General features: G+C 34.5%; 1 long non-coding RNA gene across 1 annotated transcript; it reads left to right on the top strand.

The window, feature by feature from the left end:
• Nucleotides 1-16,553: 16,553 nt before the first annotated feature.
• Nucleotides 16,554-20,154, top strand: LOC136026568 (uncharacterized). Its single transcript, XR_010617335.1, has 2 exons — nt 16,554-16,732; nt 19,086-20,154. It is a non-coding gene; the product is annotated as an uncharacterized LOC136026568 (long non-coding RNA).
• The last annotated feature ends 209 nt before the right edge of the window (nt 20,155-20,363 follow it).

The following is a 20,363-nucleotide window of genomic DNA, read 5'->3' as shown; positions in this document are numbered from 1 at the left end:
TTTTCGGAAGGTCACAGGTTCGATTCCTGCCTCATGCAATTTTTTTAAATATTAGTCAATTAAAATTTAAAAAAGTTTCAGAGAGCTATGCTTTGAAGTCTGGGAAATGTGGCATAGAATTCTAGAGAAGGAACTTTTAAAAAGATAATTGGTAGGCCTTATTTTGTTGAAAGATCATTAATTTTACGGTCAAGCAGGGATTTAATTTTTAATAATGTTTATTTTTAGCTACAATGTTTATTATTACAAGAATATTGCTATCTTGAGTAATTAATTTACTTTGGGATATGTTGTTTTTTGACTAGGTTACAGCTATCTCAACAACAATGATGAGACTCAATTTTTCGATGATTAAACACAGGGAAACACAATTTTTATCTCTGTTGATATAATAAGTGAAAGTTCAGAGAACTATGCTTTGAAGTCAGGGAAAAATGGCATAATATTCCAGAGAACGGACTTATAAAAAGATACAGGGTAGGCAATATTTTGTTAGAAGATCATCAACGTTATGGCAAAGCATTGACTTAATTTTTAATAATGTTTATTGTTAACTACAAAACCATTTTATATAGCAATGTCTTTAAAGTAAGCCACTAAACAGTCTTTTACGATTTTTTAGTGCTCCATTATTTGCGGACATAACTAAAGAACAAAATATGTTTTCAATAAAAGCTATTAGGATTGCAGCAACTTTCGTTTCTTTTTGAGCTAGTGCATTTTCCTTGTTCTTTAAGCAAAAGGACTGTTACTATTTCTTATCGGTGTCTTAAGCACGGTGGTTCTAGTGGTTTTGATTGTGTTGCCTGACACCATTTTTGAGTTTTTTCGCTTCATTTAATGATGGTATATGATGTTTTTGTTTGTTCTTAGGTTGACGTCACCGCTCATACTGTGATTACTTCCAGTACATACAAATTCTCATATAATGTATGTTTTATCTCATAGCATTATGAATTAAAATGACAATTATGTTTCATCACAATATTTTCTTATTTAAATTTTTTGGTTTACATAGATTAGAGTTCTATCCACAACAGAACAAGTGTGCTGCTACTGCTGTAGACATAATATAGTTCATTCCATGCTACATTTAAATACAACTGAGGTAAAAAAATAGCATTTTTGGTTTATTGAAGAATAGATATTATTTTCGGAATTGGTTATAATTATACAGTTTTTTTTAAAATATTAAAAAATTACATTTTTCTACAAACTTTACTAGGTTGTATAATCTATATATATAAAAATAATTGTATTTTTGTTTAAGCTAGGAATATCCAAAAATTTCACCAATAGATGAGACACAATTTTTATCAGCCGGGGGAATGGCAAGATCAGACACAGTCTATGCATTTCCATCATCCTCAAAGAAGCAAATATTTTCAGCAATAGCAATTACAATGGTGCAACCATGGTGTTAACTCAAGTATAATTACCACAGTAAACCAAAGAAAAGCTTTTTTTACACACCTTCATACAGAACTTCAGCTAGGACTATCCAGAAATTCACAAATAGGTGAAACACAATTTTTATCAGCCGGGGGAATGGCAAGTTTGAAACCAGTCTATGCATTTCCATTAACCTGAAAGAAGCAAATATTTTCAGTGATGGCAATTACAATGGTACAACCACGTGTTAAGTCAAGTAACATTAACGCAGTAAACCAAAAAAGGTTTTTTCTTACACCCGTTAATATACAGTTTCAGCTAGGAAAATCCCAAAAATTCTCCTATTGGTTAGACACAGTTTTTGGTTTCCCCCTCCAACTCCCCCCAATCTCACCAGATCAGGTTGGGAATTAAAATGAGAGTTTTAAAATACAAGATCCTTCTAAAGATACTATTTCATTAAGATCTGATCACCTTTTCGTAAGTTACAAATGCCTCAATTTTTTTAATTTTTCCAAAGTACTCCCCCCCCCCCCCAATTCCACCAAAGAGAGCGAATCTAGTCTTGCTATTTCCATCAGAAATCTTGGACTTGTGCTTATCCTTCCCACCAAGTTAGATCCTAATTTCTCCGCTTTAAGGGTTTTCAAAGATGTCTGCCCCCCCCCCCCCAGGACACTGGATCCGGTCGGGATTTAAAGTAATAGATCTTAGTTACGAGGTCATGCTAAATTTGAAGTTTCATTGAGATCCAATCATTTCTTCGTAATTTAAAAATACCTCATTTTTTCTAATTTTTTCAAATTAACCCTTCCCCGCCAACTGTTCCAGTTATGTCAATGACGTATCTAGGACTTTTGCTTATTTTTCCCACCAATTTTCATCCCAATCCTTTCACTGTAAGTGTTTTTCAAGATTTTAGGTCACCCAACCCCAATGTCACCAGATCCGGTCGGGATTTCAAAAAATAGCTCTGAGACACGATATCCTTCCAAATGTCAAATTTCATTAACATCAGATCACTCCTAGGCCAACCTAACTTTTATACATAATAGTAATAGATGGTAATAAGCTTACCTAAGCTATGGATGTCAGGTGATTGATTTTTCTTCTAACAATAATTACGAAAGGAACTGTGCCTGTCATCAACAGGTTAAATTCAAATTTCTTGCCAAAAAGTAAACAAACTAAATAAATAAAACTAAAAACACTGAACAACACTAATGATGAGCTGAACCTGGAATTATTGTTGTCCCATGGCCTGAATTTTGATAAAGGCATTGATGGCTGCTGTCCTAGTGCATCTTAAAGAGGTTTGGCCTTTAGGAAAGGGGTGGGTTTTAAACAGCCTAATTCCACCTGAAAATGACGTTAAAGCGATACTATACAATCAAGTACTTTATAGTTGAGTCTTTTTGACAAGCCTGTGTAGCAAGATGGCAGATGCGTTGGACTTAGTCCTGAAAGTTGCAGGTTCGAATCCTGCCACAGGCAATTTTTTTAATATTAGTCAATTAAAATTTAAAAAAAAAGTTCCAGAGAGCTAAGCTTTGAAGTCTGGGAGATGTGGCATAAAATTCTAGAGAAGGAACTTTTAAAAAGATAATTGGTAGGGCTTTTTTTGTTGAACGATCATTAATTTTACGGTCAAGCAGGGATTTAATTTTTAATAATGTTTATTGTTAGCTACAATGTTTATTATTACAAGAATCTTGCTATCTAGAGTAATGAATTTACTTTGGGATATGTGGTTTTTTGACTAGGTTGCAGCTATCTCAACAACAATGATGAGACTCAATTTTTCGATGATTAAACACAGGGAAATACAATTTTTATCTCTGTTGATATAACAAGTGAAAGTTCAGAGAACTATGCTTTGAAGACAGGGAAACATGGCATAATATTCCAGAGAACGGACTTATAAAAAGATACGGGGTGGGCAATATTTTGTTAGAAGATCATCAACGTTATGGCATTTGAAGAAAAATAAGTTCAACCATAGCTTTATTTTCCTTGTTCGTTAGCAAGAACCTACAGTGTGTGACCTGAACTCTGTCTTCACTATTCCTCAGGGTCAGAAATAAAATTTATCATTAAAACAAATGTTCAAGATTTTTAAACAGCCTAATTCCACCTGAAAATGACGTTAAAGTGATACTATACAATCAATTACTCTACAGTTGAGTCTTTTTGACAAACCTGTTTAACACAGTGGGAGATGCATTGGACTTAGTTCGGAAGGTCGTAGGTTCTATTCCTGCCACAGGAAATTTTTTTACCTAGGTAAATCATGGCCATAATTCATACAAAAATAGGCTGGAGTCATAGGCTAGAGTCATAGTCTGTGTTAGGAGGGATGTTGTTGCCACCAATATTCGAACCATATTGTTTTATTTCCTCAGATTACAAATAAAGTTTAGTCAAAGTACATGTAAACCTCAAAACTTAAACAAATTTCTATAAAAAATTTGATCAAACTTTCAAAATTTACTCAAAGAAGATTGCAAATTCTAATCCATAAGGAGATACAACAAAAGAACAAAATAATGTTTGCATGATAAGTTTACTAGTTGTAGTTTTCACCCATGGGAAGCGGCCGTCATGAGCATCATATTCGCAAAAGCATGGTATGAGCTAAAGTTGAAAAAAGGGCCAAACAAATAAATTAAAGTTAGTGCCATCTGTACTCACATTTTCTTGGGGAGCCTCGGGTGTCTACTCCTCTCCGGATGGATATTTTTAGAACCTATGTCAGTTTTTAGTGAAATGACGATCTCATAATCCTAATCAGAGTCCTGGGATTAAGGAGGTAAAAAGAAGACAAGAGGAAGGACCTTTTTATGACCATTTATTTATGACCTTTCAATAAGATGCAAGGCCTTATAATTTTAAGTAAAATGAGCTACTTGCCAAGTTTCTACGACCATTTAATCTCACCGAAAGAGTAAAAAAAAATGGGAGGGGCACTGTATATGGGGCTATATATGTATATAGGGGCTACTGTATATGTCTTTTCACAAAGTCAGCACTACAACTAGTCTAGGAAACGAATGAAAAAAGCCACAATTTTGAAACAAATTGCAATACAATTTTTTTACTACCCAACTAACAAGTATGTGATGATTCCGAGTACAAAATCTGCCACTCTATCTCTTCCATAAATTTGATTTTTATTTTTTTTACGTTGAATTTGAGGTTGAGTGTACTGCTACGAAAGTGTACCCATATATTCACATTACATAATCGAAGAACTTTTAACAACATCTTGAAATTCACGTTCTGTTTTGTCACTCCCATGTCCTTATGCTGCTCAGTAGTCTAAAATGAAACACCCGTAAGTTCTTAGTGTGCAAAGCTGACAGTAGCCAGAGTAAGAGCCAGTAAAAGCCATATTAGTAACTGAAACTCCTCACGCCGTGTCTACATGTCAGAAATGTACTAGTTCTTGGAGAGCGCATCAACAAATGTTCTATAAGCAGGTGGTGAAAAGATGAACCCAGAGTCTGTCAAGCGCCTTATTACAAAATGTTATTTTTGAAAATGTTGAGTATGTGAGGATTTATGTCTTTCAGGTGAAGCATTTTCTGAAAATATATTCTGTAAGACTTCGCCAACAGGCAATGGCTAGAACATGTGAAGAGTCGAAACATCTTTCAACAGTGCAGAGGTGAAGGCCTCGGTTACCTAATCCTTCTGCCACAATTGAAGACTGCAGTGAGTCAAAAGCATTCATATATGCATAGGTACTGTTATATCCGCGACATTGACGCTTTGAGGGGCTCGAGCTTGGTTGCACACGCTTGAAGGGATGACTCTTGCTTCTTGACTTCAATATATCCTTCTAAGAAACTGAAAAATGTTGAACGAAAAGTTTAAATCATGCTGAACTGCAGCAACTATTTTACTAATCAAAATCCACTGTCAGGCCAATATCATACTTTTATGCTGCTAGCAAGGTGTTCAGGACCCGATCAACAAATAACTACCTCATCAAATACTTGATCTTGATTTATTTTGTTATCCTACCTCTCATTTATTTGAGTCCGTCAGTCGACCCTGGGTGTTTCAAAGGCAGGCTCCTACCGGATGCAAAGTTTCAGTAACATCTTTTATGTTATGCAAAGTCTATTGAATTCAAGTCCAAATTCACTGTTAGTATCCGATGGTGAACTCCCTCATACCAGTGATCATTTCGCTTTTGACAAAGTACCACCAGTGCCTCACCGACCTTTACTTTACAAACACCAAGGCCGTTCTCCTTCTTGTGAATCTTGTTGATAATTATTCTGCTTAAACAAAATGAGCAAAAAGTTTTAAATGCTCTGTAAAATATTATGAGCCCTTGCTCTGGGATTCATTTTACTTGGCTCAGAATTGCAAGTGCAGGTCAACACTCTTTGTATTTTTATAAGAACTTTTTACAAGAACGATTAAAAAAATCGTCCTTTAGACTAGAATTGGCTGTCTGAAAATAGAAAAACTTGAATTGTAATTGATTAGAAGAAAAGGGGTGAAATAGCAAACATTAAACATTTGCCAAGCAAAATCTTATTTGACAGTCAGTTAGAAAGCAGACTTTTCAGACAAAGAATCGGAAATGTAAAAATCCTTTGTAACTCGTGGACGATACAATTTTTGAAATCATCGGGCTTTCAAGTATCTCATATTTTCCTGAGAGACTACCTTATCCTCTATTTAAGCTACTGTACTACCTTGATTTGTGTAGGATATCAAATCAAACCACTTCCTAAATTCAGAATTGTCTTTTCAGAATGACGTTCTTTATAATAAGAAATTTGGCCTCAACTTCAACCTTAAAAAACTAAAATTAAAAAAAAGAGCCAGAACAGCAGACTTTCTGAATTGGAAACAGCAAATATTTTTTAGTCGAATGGTAAAAAAAAATACTCTTATAGTAATTTTTTCAGGTCAAACCAGATTTTTACTGAATTAATTAAAAATACTTTTTCGACAAAACAAGTTTTTTTTTTAATGGAAACTAATGAATTTCACCACAAATTAGTAAAAATGAAATCAAATAATCTACCAAGCGTAATACTACCACGAATAAACATCGAAAATAAATTAAACCCCAAATAGTACAAAAAGTATGATAAATAACCTCAAACTCAAAACGAGCGGAAAATAACACGAGTAGGGCTCGAGACCCCTATAGTTTACCGATGCCAGAGCATAATTTGTACTCTACTGAAAAAAAAAATACAAAACGAATTTGCACTTATCCGTTTAATGCGAATATACTGATATCTATTCCTTAAAACGTTAATTATATTTGATTTATTAAAGTTATAAGATTGAAAATATTTAAATTATCTTCAGTTAATTGAAAATTATGTTTTGATCTTGGGAACGCATAGGGGGTTTTGAACCATACTCATATGAATTTCTGCTTGTTTTGAATTTGACTTGGTTATTTACTAGAATTTCTGTTCGTTTTAAGTTTGAAGAATTTCTAAGAATTTCTGATTTATGGTAGTTTTACACTTGGTAGATAATTTGATTCCATTTTTGCTTATTTTTGGTTTAATTAAGTTCTTTACTTTTCTCTAAAAACTTGTTTTGTCGGAAAATTTCTTTAATTAATCTAGTAAAATTCTAGTTCGAACTAAAACTACTACTACTACTACTACTACTACTACTACTACTACTAACTCACTGCAGCACCAAGCCACATGATGCCAACACAGCTACGCACGTTCCTCCTCCAATCTAATCTATTGAAGGCGTCCCTCTTAACATCCTCCCAGGAAGTTCCCATTTTCTTTTAAACTTTATTTATAACATCCTCCCAACCTGGGCGAGGACCACCTGATTTTCGTGTAGCCCAAGACGGTTAGCAAAAAGGACAATCTTCGGCAATCTGTCATCCTTCATCCACAGATGGTGGCTTAGCAACCTCAACCTTTCTTTCATTATAGCCCTAAAAAGCAGGATTGAACCACATTTTTCGTACAACCTACTCTTTGAAATATGGTCAGTCAGCCGGGTATCCAGTACAATCCGTAGGCAATTTCTCTGGAAAATATTGTCCGCTTTTCGGAGTACCCATGCTTCAGAGCCGTATTTGACCACTGTCATCACTGTAGCTTCCAATATTCTAATCTTGGTTTGCAGACTTATCTTTATATTCTTCCAAACTTTTTTTTAAAGTATATTACCGACTGGTGAAAATTCGAAGCAAATTGTTGTTTCTCCTTCTCCGACTGTCGTGACCAACCCCAATCTAACAAAAATAGTCTAGTAACGGATTTATGAAGGAGTTATAAAAAAGACACCCTTCAAGGTGGAATTTGGGTCTGTACTATGGAGAACTGCTCCTACCCTCAACCAATCAAAAGTAGGTCCACATTTCTTAGGAGAAAGAACTGTTCCGCTTCCCATAACATCAGCGAATCGATTTTGTCAGCCTTTGCAGGAATATCTGTAGTTTTAATTAAAAAAAAAAAAAATGAGTGGCAAGTGACAGCAGTAGGTTTATTTGAATGAAAACGAAAAAAAATAGAAATAGATAGTGAAAAAGGAAAAAAATCAAGAGAAAGAGAAAAGAATGAAAATCCTACTGATTATCCTTTTATAGTAAACATTTATGCTAGACGGTGTGCCGGCGGCGGTAGCCGCACGTACAAGAAATTTTCCGGAGCATGTAGTAAAAACAGATGCGATTTAGTAAATTTTTCCTCTTAAATTTAGTAAGATTGCGGAGCGGCAACACTGGGAAGCACGCCAAGTATTTCAAAATTTGAACATTCTCTTCGATGACTTTATCACTGGAAAGGAAGAAAAGATTAACCGGTTGGATATAAAATCTTTTGCTTCAAGTTGTAATTTTCTTGTGAGTATTGGTGATTCTTTGTATTTCTGTGATTACTTTACCATATTATACTTTAGACAATCGTGATTGCAGCTGAATGCTTCAGTTACCTGACCAGGGTTTACCTGGTCCCACCCAAAATTTCCATCCCCCTTACTCTCAACCTCTAATTGGAATTCTCCCTAATGGACAAAGTGTAACAATATATACGCCAGGAGATCTCCAGAGAAGCCCAACTCAACCAATGGTTACTGCAAGCCATAACTCAATCCCGCCACCCCAAAGTTATATTATACGTCCCACCTACCCAAGCTACTCCATCCCGACCTCAAACAAATTTTCTGCACTCAATGAAGAGAGTTATCCAGCATTACCCTCTTATGACAGTGATGAAGAGCTCAGAACATCTTTAAATTCAATGGAAATAGAAGGTATCATAACGCATGAAAATGGATCAGTATTACCAAGACTAGGACAGAATCCAAACATTGGTATAAAAAGGAGAGATTTGTCCCCAGATAGTGAAAATGGTGTAAATACAAAGTGTAAACAAAGGAAAGCTGCAGCACCTCAAGCAGAATACACTAACAAGGATACACCAAGCTTGCCAGAGCAAGAACAGTATAAAGTGTTAATAGAAATTGTAATTGCAGAAAATGGGAAAACATTTCCCCCTGATCATGAAATAGCAAAGTCAATCCAGACAACATTGAAAAATTCAAAATTTGAGCTTGAAGTTAAGAAAGAAAGAAAGAATATGTTCTTATATCTACAAGGGGAGAATGATAGTGAAAATATTCTTTCCATTAGCACACTCTGCAACATATCTGTAATAACTAAACGAATACAACCTACAGTAAGAGGAATAATTAAAGGTATCCCTCTTAACCTAACCATAGAGGAAATCAAGGAGAGCTTACAATCTCCTACAGCTGTACAAGACGCTATAAGGCAGAAGAGATATAATAAAGAATCCAAAAAACTTGAAGACAGTCTTGCTATATTAGTTGTATTTGAGGGTAGGACCCTACCACCAAATGTTTGGTGCTTTGGAAGAAAGAGGGAGGTATACCAGTACTATCGCAGAGTACTTCAGTGTCACAAGTGCCAGAAATATGGACACACTCAAAAAGAATGCAGAGCTAAAGAGTCAGTCTGTTTGAGGTGCTCAGAGAAACACCAATCAGGCCGGTGCCCACTGAAAACAATAGACCCAGCAATTAGACAAAAATCATATTCATGTGCCAATTGTGGCGGAAGCCACTCATCAACATCCAACTTATGCCCAGTAAGACAACAAAACCAAGGAATCCTCCAAGTGGCCGAAAAATATCAAATAGGATTCCGTATGGCACAGGTAGCCTATAAAAGCTATGCAGACGTTCTAAATAAGAAGAGATTTCATAATAATAAGTTTAATCAGACTGCACCAAACCAAACTACTGAAAGACTCATTGCATCATCAAAAACAGAACTAGCTGAAAGGTTAGTAATTGGTCTACTTTGCAGCCCAGATCTTATAAATTTATCAAGCCTAAGCTTACCAGCTCGAATTGAAAAACTCTGCAAATTGGTAAAAGAATTAAATTTAGGGGACCTTAATGAACAAAAGATTTCAAGTGTCTGTTTACTTAATAGAGCCTCATTAGGTAACCACCATGGCCCTTAAAATACTGTCTTGGAATGCTCAATCTATAGAAAAGGAAAAAAAGGATATTATTCTTGACCACTGCCAGGAAAATTCTATAGATATAATATGTATCCAGGAAACTTGGCTACAACCCAATATGAGAATGAACTTTAGAAACTATAATGTCATCAGGAAAGACAGAACTAATGGCACCAAAGGAGGAGTAATTATTTGTTTAAAAAATAACATTCATTTTACTAGAATTGAGCCAAAAATCGAAGAAAACCCTCAATGGAATTTGGAAATTACTGGATGTAAAATTATTCAAGATAATGGCAATTTTTTAAATATATTCAATGTATACAATGCCAATGGAAGCAATCCCATTGTTGGAGACATAATGAAAAAACTACACCAATTGATCCCAAATAATGAGGACCTAATTATAGTGGGTGATTTCAATGCCCACAGTAAAGTATGGTGTAAGTGCGATTTGATTAACCCATCTGGAAGAAGCTTGGAAAAGTTGCTGCTTGATACCAACATATGCCTGATAACACCAAAAGGACTACCCACCAGATGTAATCCCCTTTCTCAAATTAGAACTACAATTGACCTGATTATGACCAGTCCTAGCATAGCAGGTATAACATCCATTTGTATCCCATCTGATACTTTACTATTTAGTGACCATTCTCCTATCCATTTGGCAATAGAGTCTAATAAACAAACCAATAGTAGATCATTTTCAGCAAGTCATGGTAACAGATTCAGGTTCCAGGTAAAAAGGGCTAACTGGTCCCATTTTAAATACAATTTAAATCTAATTCCCATAAAAAATATCTTGACTACAGATACCTTTATTGATGACAAAATCCTCCTATTTCAGAATAAACTATTAGAAATTGCAAAGACGTCTATGCCATTTACTGCAAGCACTAATAAGAGGGTAAAAAGCAGCATTTGGTGGAACAGAGAGTGTGAGGAGTCAAAAAAGGAATATAAGAAACAAAGCAGAATATATTCGGCTGCAACTACTTTACCTAATCTGATTCAAATGAAAAAATCATATGCAAAATTTAAAAAATCAGTTTCAGCTGCAAAAAATAAAAGCATCAGAGATTTTATGGAGCACCTTGATTTCAAAACTCCAGCAAACTAAGTCTATTCCTTTGTAAGACACATGATGAACAAGCCCTCTCCAAAAAGTAATAACCCTCCTATGATTTACAACAACATTCCTCTTCTCACTGAAGCACAAAGAGTTAAAGCTAGCTTAGACTTACTCAGCCAAACTGTGGTTAAAATGGATCCTGACACAACTAGAATAATTTGCCAAGACTCAAAGATCAACAGACTCTCCAGAAGAGAACTACGTGAGCCATACAATAAGCCATTTACACTAGCAGAAATACAACATGTTATATCTTATCTTCCAAAAACTGCTCCGGGATCTGACATGATATTTCCTCAGTTTATTTCCAATCTCAATGATGAGTGGATATCATGCCTGTTTGACTTAATCAACCAAGCATGGGATATTGGCTATTTCCCAAAAATATGGAAAACAGCAACTTCAATAATGATTCCTAAAGCCAATAAAGATAGCTCAAAGATTGAAAATCACCACTTTATAACACTTTTGCCCGTTTTGGGCAAAGTGTATGAAAGACTTATTAAAAGGAGATTGAATTGGGAAATAGAAAAAAGAAAGTTCCTCAAAGACGTCCAGTGTGGCTTTAGGAAGAATAGAAGTACCATTGACAACCTGGTGTGTTTCCAACGAGATGCCACTTATGCTATTCAGAACCAGCTAATAATGATTGCAGTATTTTTAGATGTTGAAAGTGCCTTTGATTCTCTCACCCATAGACAAATTTTGAATGGTATTATTGAAAGTGGTATACGTGGAAGACTATTAAAATTTGTCAAGAGTTACCTGGAAGACCGGGAAATTCACATTAGAGTAGGAAATACCATATCTACCAGCACATTGAAGGTCAAAAGGGGTGTGCCACAGGGCTCAGCACTAGGACCTGATCTATATAACATCAGCGTGTATGATATACCACTAGATGATGGGACATCCAGAGCAAGCATATTTGCAGATGATAAAGTCTTTTGGGTCACAGGAAGAACCATCAGTGAGGTCACTAAAAGCATAAAAGCTGTATTGCAACAACTAGAGAATTGGGCAGCCAGTATTGACATCAATTTTTCTTTACATAAAACCAAAGGTATGCTTATAACTAGAAAAACTGCTATAAGTGCTCCAACATTGACTTTAGGAGGTAGGAAAATTGACTATGTTAATCAAATGAAGTTTTTAGGCTGTATTATTGATAGAAATCTAAATTGGAATCCTCACATAGAATACACCAAAGCAGCATGCATCAGAAGACTAAATGTTCTGAAATCATTAACAAGGTCCTCTTGGGGTAGTAGAGCAAAATTCCAGATTGAATTTTACCAAAAGTATGTTCGATCAAAGCTTGAATATGCTGCAGCAATTTATCAATCAGCTCCACAATCAACCCTTGAAAGACTAGACACAATCCAGAATGCAGCTCTGAGGATTTCCTTTGGAGCAAGGAACACAACACCAATTCCATTCCTGCTATCAGAAAGTGGCCTAGAAGACCTTGAAACAAGAAGAAGTACTGCAGTGTTAAAATATATCAAGAAACTATGGGCAGCTGACAAAACACATCCAGTAAAATCAAGAATAGTAAAACCAGGTATCTTTATCACAGATAACAGCCAAAAGAAACGCAATCAGAAAAATATTTTTGAGAAAGCCATTGAAATCTGCTCTCAATTTGATTACTGTTTAAAAATAACAGATATGCTAAAGGTCCCAGAAAACATGCCATTACCTCCTTGGGAACAGAGTCATCTTGAGTGTGTAAATAATATTGGTGAAGTATCCTGGTTCAATCTTGCAATCAGCTTTAGATTACACATGGCCAACTTATATAGCGACTTTGTACATATATATACAGATGGATCAAAAATTCAACATGACACACCAGTTGGGGCTGCATTTGTAATCCCTAAGCTGCAAATTACAAATCAATTTAAGTTACCAGTTGAAACATCTGTATTCCAAGCAGAAGTTATTGCTATTAAGAAAGCCTTGGAATATATAGGAACCAATCTTCAAAACTATCCAAAGATAGTTATATGTTCAGATTCTAAAGCCTCTATTGATGCCATCAGTAATGCAAATAGAAATAGGATGTCCATAATGGAAGTAATTGCTTGTTACTCTATGTTTACATCTGTCTGCAAAAAACACAAAGTAATTCTACAATGGGTACCAGCTCATGTTGGGATTGATGGTAATGAAAGAGCAGACAGAGCTGCAAAGCAGGCCACAAAAATGACAGGCCCCTTTACTGAATGTGATTCTCCCATGGAAGTTAAGATGATTGACAAAGCAATAAAGAATCTAGATAAATTTTCTTTTGAGGAAAACCGGAATTTGTCAGGCAACTATTTTGTCACCAGCAAAACCACAAGGAGGCATGAATTAAAAATATACGACAAATTAACAAGAAAAGAGGGAGTTATTTTGTTTCGGCTAAGATCCCAACAGGCAGGGGTTCAATCCTATCGTGCAAGATTTTTTGGAGAGGATGAAAATTGCACATGTTGTAACAACGAAGAGACAATTGCACATGTTCTTCTAGATTGTGATAATTATCAACATCAAAACAAAGTTTTGTAAAGTTCCTTACTCAGAATTCTATGTAATGTAATATAAATCTTCTTTTGGGTGGAGTGGCTGACGAAAAACTTAGTATACAAATCTTTCGACTAGTAGTTCAGTTTCTACAAAATATAGGAGTAGACAAGAAGATATAAACTAGTGTGTTACTTAAACCTGTTAGATGATGTGTATCAAGGCGAGACAATATTAGTGAAATGTCTAATTACTGTTGACCAATTTTAGCTTTGGGAGGCAAATCCGCCTTCCCTTGTATTTTCAACCTTCCAGGATAATTTATTTAGGGTGCGTTTGTTTACTTGTCCAGTGGGATTTTTATTAATCGAGGTTTAACCCCTTAAAGATAGCAACAAATACTTGTCTGGCCACGTGTCACTGAAAACGGCAAGATTAATTGCGAGAATAACAACATTGGTCACGTGTATGTCATTGACCCCGTTCAGTGTAAACAAAGCGTGAATTAATTAACTGATTTTTAGAGGCAGCAGTAAGTAAAATTTTTATTGTGTACATCCTAAGTTACAAATACCAGGTAATATAGCCTTTTTTTTGGGGGGGGGGGGAGATTCTACTTCAGCACAGCTGTTTATGTTTTAGTTACTTTTCTGCTGTTGTTGTTACGAAACTGTTATATTATGTTACCGATTATTATTAGTTGCTTTTTAGCTAGTTCAAAATTTGTTTTCATAGTTTGTGGTAATAAACTGAGTATCCCCCTCAACAGACCCTTCCCCCATCGCAGGTGGTTGGTCTTCAATCACTTTCGACTTCTTTGAAAAGGATTAGAGCTCTGAAATTCTGATGTAGTGAGCACCCTCCGAAGTTTCTGCGATCGCGAGGTGGAGTTGGGGATGGAAAGGGGAGTCTACCTCCTATAAAGAATAAACTCTGCTCATTTTAGCGCCTAATATTTCTCTTTACTTCCATAATAACAGTATTGCCCAGAAATCGAGACGATTAAATATTAATTTTACATTTGATGTTTTTTTAAAGTTTTTTTTTTAGCGTGAATCAAACGCCCATCTCAGAATTTCATTCGGATGTCTTCAGAAGAAAAAGGGACACTGGAAGGAGGCTAGTTGCGTGCTAGTTGATCTTTAAATAAGGATAAACGCCACATTTCCTTTCTGTCACTAAATAAAAAACAAGTTTTTTTTTAACTGAAAGTAAGGAGCGATATTAAAACTTGAAAAGAACAGAAACAATTCCGTACATAAAAGAGGTTGCCCCTTCCTCAACACGTCACTCCTTATGCTAAAGTCTGTTTTCATTGTTTTAAAAAGTAGAGTTGGGTCACAGAGTCAAACTTTAGCATAAAGAATGAGGCTTTAGAGGGAAAACCTATTTTATATACGGAATAATTTCTATTCGTTTTAAGTAACAATGTCGCTCCTTACTTTCAGTTTGAAAAACTTGTTCTTTTATTTAATTTATAAATATTTTTCAACTAATGCAGCTTTGAATTTTGGTTACTGTACATGAAAAAGTAATGAAAAATGTATATTAATTTTGGCATATTTATTCCGCATATGAAGGATTGCCCCCTGTCAATACCTTGATCTTAACGCTAAAGTTATTAATAGTAAAAAAAATTTCCTATTCTAATTAAACGGCCCCCGTGTTTCAGTTGCCGTACTTCAAAAATTGGGACAAACTTTAGCATAAAGAGTAAGGTATTGAGGAGGGGGCAAACCTTCATATTAGTTTACCTATTGTTGCTAAAGGGAGGGATATATTAACAGGATAAGCTTGTTTTGGTTTTACTTGGTTGTTTTACATTTGCTGTTTTTTTCATAGACATGTATTTTGGGGGTGATACCTGACGCGGGGATGCCATGGATATTCTGTGGTAGCCACAACACTGTGCTGGGTAGAGAATTTAGAGTGGCGAAACCCTATATAGGCCAGTGTATTCTCCTGATGAGCCCTTATGTTGGGTGTTGCCTCTGAATTATTTGTCTATATTATTTTTTCTATTGTTTGGTAAATGACGACTTATACTTATTGACGACATGACTGCCTGTCCATGGATTATTCTTTATGGTTGATTGTGTGTGGCTATGCTGTTTGACCTATGTGATTGTATGGATGAGTAGGGTTAAGGCCTCATTCAAGTGCTGGTCTATATTAATCACTAATTTAGGAAAACAGTCTTCCTTTTCTCCTTCTGTCTCCTTTTTTTTTTTTTTTTTTTTTTTTTTTTTTTTTTTTTTTTTTTTTATTTTTTTTGTGTTTGTGCTTAAGCATTGGTGATTTCTCTTTTCATGATAATAATTTTCGTTCATTTTGAGGTTTAATGTTGCTCCTTACTTTCAAAAAAATAATTTTGTTTTAATTTAACCAACTGTAAGTACGGAGCGACTCGGCCCAATTGCACAAAACAAAAAATTAACAGTAGTTACAACAAAAGACTTAATTTTTTATACAAATTTAAAATAAATAATACTTATTATGTTTAATATTAACCTTCAAACGGCACAGGCCTGAGAAAATTAGCCTGATTATCAAATAAGGGAAAAACATTCCGTAAGACTTAATAAATCTTACACGCGTATTTAAAATCACACCATCAGATTCACTGTATCAGAGAACACTAATGCAGAGGTTTCAAGCTCAGATATAAAAAAAAAAAAAAAAACAACTAAAAACCACGCTTTTTGAACTGAAAATAAGTAGCAACGCTAAAACTTACAACAAACCCAAATTTTGTATATGAATGGTTAGCCCCTTCTCGATGCCTCATTCTTTACATTAAATTTTGACCTTTGGTCCCAATTCTTTCCAAATTTTCTTTAAGAAAACTTAAAGGCCATTTAATTAGAATTAGAAGCTTTTGTAGAAGTGCTGAAAAACTTGCCTCCTTATTTTTATTGAAAACAAACGTGCTTCTTAAAATTTATTCGTTTAGATGTGATTTTCCCCTGTTTTGTTTCACTATTCTGATTGCTCAGTTTTCTACTTTATTTTAGGTAGAACCTCTCCCAAAATGTCCCAGACGGCGCCGAGAAATCTTATTTCAGCACTGTTTTTGGTTAATGAAATTTTTGACTCGGATGACGAGTCTACTGACTCGGATGACGAGTCTACTGACTCAGAAAATGAATTATATCAAGATGAGGAAGAGCTGAATGAGCCAAGTATTTTAACGGTATTTCAATATTATGATTTATCAGTTTTTGTGTGCATATTACATAATTAAGCAACTGTCATGAGGAAGCAAATTGTCTTGTTTGACGTTTTTGCATGCAATCAATCTCTGGGACTAACCAATACAATCAATGCGGAAACTACATATGTTAATTATTTGAGAATTGCTTTTTCTTAGTCGGAGGATTTCCTTCCCTTACTCAAAACTGTTGACTATGTGCGTGCTATTACGACTTAATTTACAAATGCATTAAATTGATTTCACTGGCTTCAGCTGATGCCACGACATCATAGACAGGAGACATATATATATATATATATATATATATATATATATATATATATATATATATATATATATCTCTAACAAATACAATGTAGAGACAATAGGGAAAATTTCAAGACAGTGGAAATAATTTCAATAGTGAAATTTTCCCTATTGTCTCTACGTTGTATTTGTTTGTTATGGAAAGGCAGTGTGGTCTTCGTCGATATTTATATATATATATATATATATATATATATATATATATATATATATATATATATATATATATATATATATAGTATATATATATATACTAGTATATATATATATACTATATATATATATATATATATATATATATATATATATATATATATATATATATATATATATATATATATATATATATATATATATATATATATATATATATATATATATAGTATATATATATACTAGTATATATATATATATACTAGTATATATATATATATAGTATATATATATATATATATATATATACCTAGTTGGTGGGGGCGCTTCGCATACCCCCCCCCCCAAGCCCCCCCGCGCGCGTAAGTCGTTACGCGCAATATTAGTTACGCGCCATTGTAGTTGTGTCCCTATGTCCCACCTGTGAATATATATATATATATATATATATATATATATATATATATATATATATATATATATATATATATATATATATATATATATATATATATATATATATATATATGTTTTTAACTACGTAAAACATGCGAATATACAACATTCTTCGCTGTCCCATTGCAACATATAATTGTCCATGGGAAAAACAATCCGTATTCAGATGGGAAAACAATGTGTCCCGGTGTCCCGGTCTGTATATACATTCGTTTTTGAATTGGTCTTTTTTTTTAGTTTTTAGTTTTTTACCTTTTTTTTTTAGTTTTTTTAGTTATACCTCATGATTCTAATGATTGCCCTTGAGCTTTGTTAATGGTGATTGCTAATAGAACATCCCCTGTGTCCCGGTCTGTATATACATTCGTTTTTGAAATGGTATATGATGAAATAAATTTTTGTATTTTCCGCTTTTTTTCTTTTTAGTTTTTTTTTGGTTTTTACTTTTTTTAGTTTTTTTTATTTTTTTTTTTATTTTTTTTAGTTTTTTAGCTTTTTTAGTTTTTTAATTAGTTTTTAGTTTACCTTTTTTTTAGTTTTTTTTTTGCTTATGTCCTGGTCATCATTTATACTCCCTGTGTCCCGGTGCTTTGTTGATGGTGATTGCTAATCGAACATTCCTTATGTCCCAGTCGCTTTCTCTTTGAGTGTCCCGGTCGTCATTTATAGTCCCTATGTGCCGGTGTCCCGGTCGTCATTTGTGTCCCGGTGTCCCGATGTCCTGGTCTGTAATTTCGTCAGTCGAAAACATGACGTCAGTCGACACACAAACATGACGTCACTCGACAGACACACACACACAGACAACTTATTTATATATATATATATATATATATATATATATATATATATATATATATATATATATATATATATATATATATACATATACTAGCCTCCCCCCACCCAACGGGGGGTTATATATATACCCCCCCCCCCCCCAGCCCAACGGGAAATACTTCCCTCTACCCATAGAAAATACAAATTTTTTTGGTGGGGAGGGGGAACTTTTTCAGAGAACTCATCAAAAATTAGTTTATATTCAATTTTGCTACGTTTTTACGAGTCGGACAAACATTACAGGAGGGGGGGGGGGTTAATATGACCCTTTTTTGACATGTTAATTTTAAAGAATGGGAAAACAACCACAAACTGTACTTTTTGCGTACCATAGGGTATTTTATGAATGCCTTATTAAGTCAAATTTCTAAAAGTAATTAAATATGAAAATCATTTTGTAATTTAATTTGAATCTAATACCAGTTGGAATTTTTCCAGCTCGGTTTCAGAACAATAGGCTCTTCTTCATAAAAATGGCGAAATCAAACAATTCAGAAATAATATCTTCTCGGTTTCATAATCAGTGTTTATCCGTTGCTTCAAAATACTTCCTAGTAATTTTTTTTCCCCTTTTTAGACAAGAGTTTCAACCATATCGAGACGAAATGTGCCAAAGGTAGCAGGATATGAAGAAATAGTCACAGAGAAAATGCAGGATTATGATTTTAAAACTCATTTTAGACTTCATAGAAGTACTTCTCTTAGGATCTTCTCTTAGGAAAAATTAACATAAAGCTACAGAATCAGACAAGACCAACATCAAGATGCTCACCAAACAAGATGCTCCTCATAACTCTATGGATTCTGGCAACCCCAGAGTCCTACAGGTCCGTTGGATGTCGCTTCGGTGTGTGTAAGACAACAGTGTTCAAAGTCATAAGAAGAACAATTGACGCCATTTACGAAATGGCATCAACAACAATAAAGTGGCCAGGGGCTACAGAAGCACAAAACATAATTTCTGCCAATAGTTCTACTGCTGGCTTTCCAGGGGTTCTTGGTGCTATAGATGGAACCCACATCCCAATCAGAACCCCTCAACATTCTTTGGGAGCATATATCAACAGAAAAGGGTTTCACTCTCTCCAACTGCAGGTTGTGTTCCAATATAAAATGAAATTTACTGACTGTTATGTAGGGCAGCCAGGGTCCATGCATGATGCCCGTGTTTTTCGGCATTCAGAAATTTGTACTGACCTACAAAATAGTACTTTATTTTTTCCCGAGAATAGCCATTTAATCGGCGATGCAGCGTACCCACTTTCTGACCGGTTACTAACACCATATAGAGATACGGGTAACCTAACCAGATATCGGGTTAGGTACAACTTTAAACTGTCTTCTACAAGAATGTCTGTTGAAAGGGCGATTGGAATATTAAAGTGTCGTTTTAGAAGACTTAGGTTTTTTGATTCCCCTGACCTTGCATTTATTTCCAAATCAGTAATTGCAGCATGTACCTTGCATAATTTTTGCATTGACGAGAATGATCTCCATTTTGAAAATTCAGAAGAGCTGAGCTCAGGCGGAGCTGCTACAATTAATTCAGAAAATAACATCTATAATTCCACAGTCACTGCCAGAGCAAAAAGGGACCGCATTGCAAGACTTTTGTAATTTTTAAAATAAATAGTTACCGTTTTTTACTTATTAGTAGGTTACTTTCTATGTTTAAACATTTGTTAGCATAATTAATTGTATCACAATCTAATATTAATCAAGAGTAAAATGGAATTTTCTCTTGAAATTTATTTGAAGATAATTACTTTCATAATAACAGCGTAGACCCGAAATATTCCCAGAAATCATATGGAATAAGATATCAATTTCCCGTTTTCGATGCGTTACCCTGTGA

This window comes from Artemia franciscana, chromosome 4, assembly GCF_032884065.1.
Source record: "Artemia franciscana chromosome 4, ASM3288406v1, whole genome shotgun sequence".
NCBI classification, from domain to species: domain Eukaryota; kingdom Metazoa; phylum Arthropoda; class Branchiopoda; order Anostraca; family Artemiidae; genus Artemia; species Artemia franciscana.
This window is presented reverse-complemented; position numbering and strand designations above follow the sequence as displayed.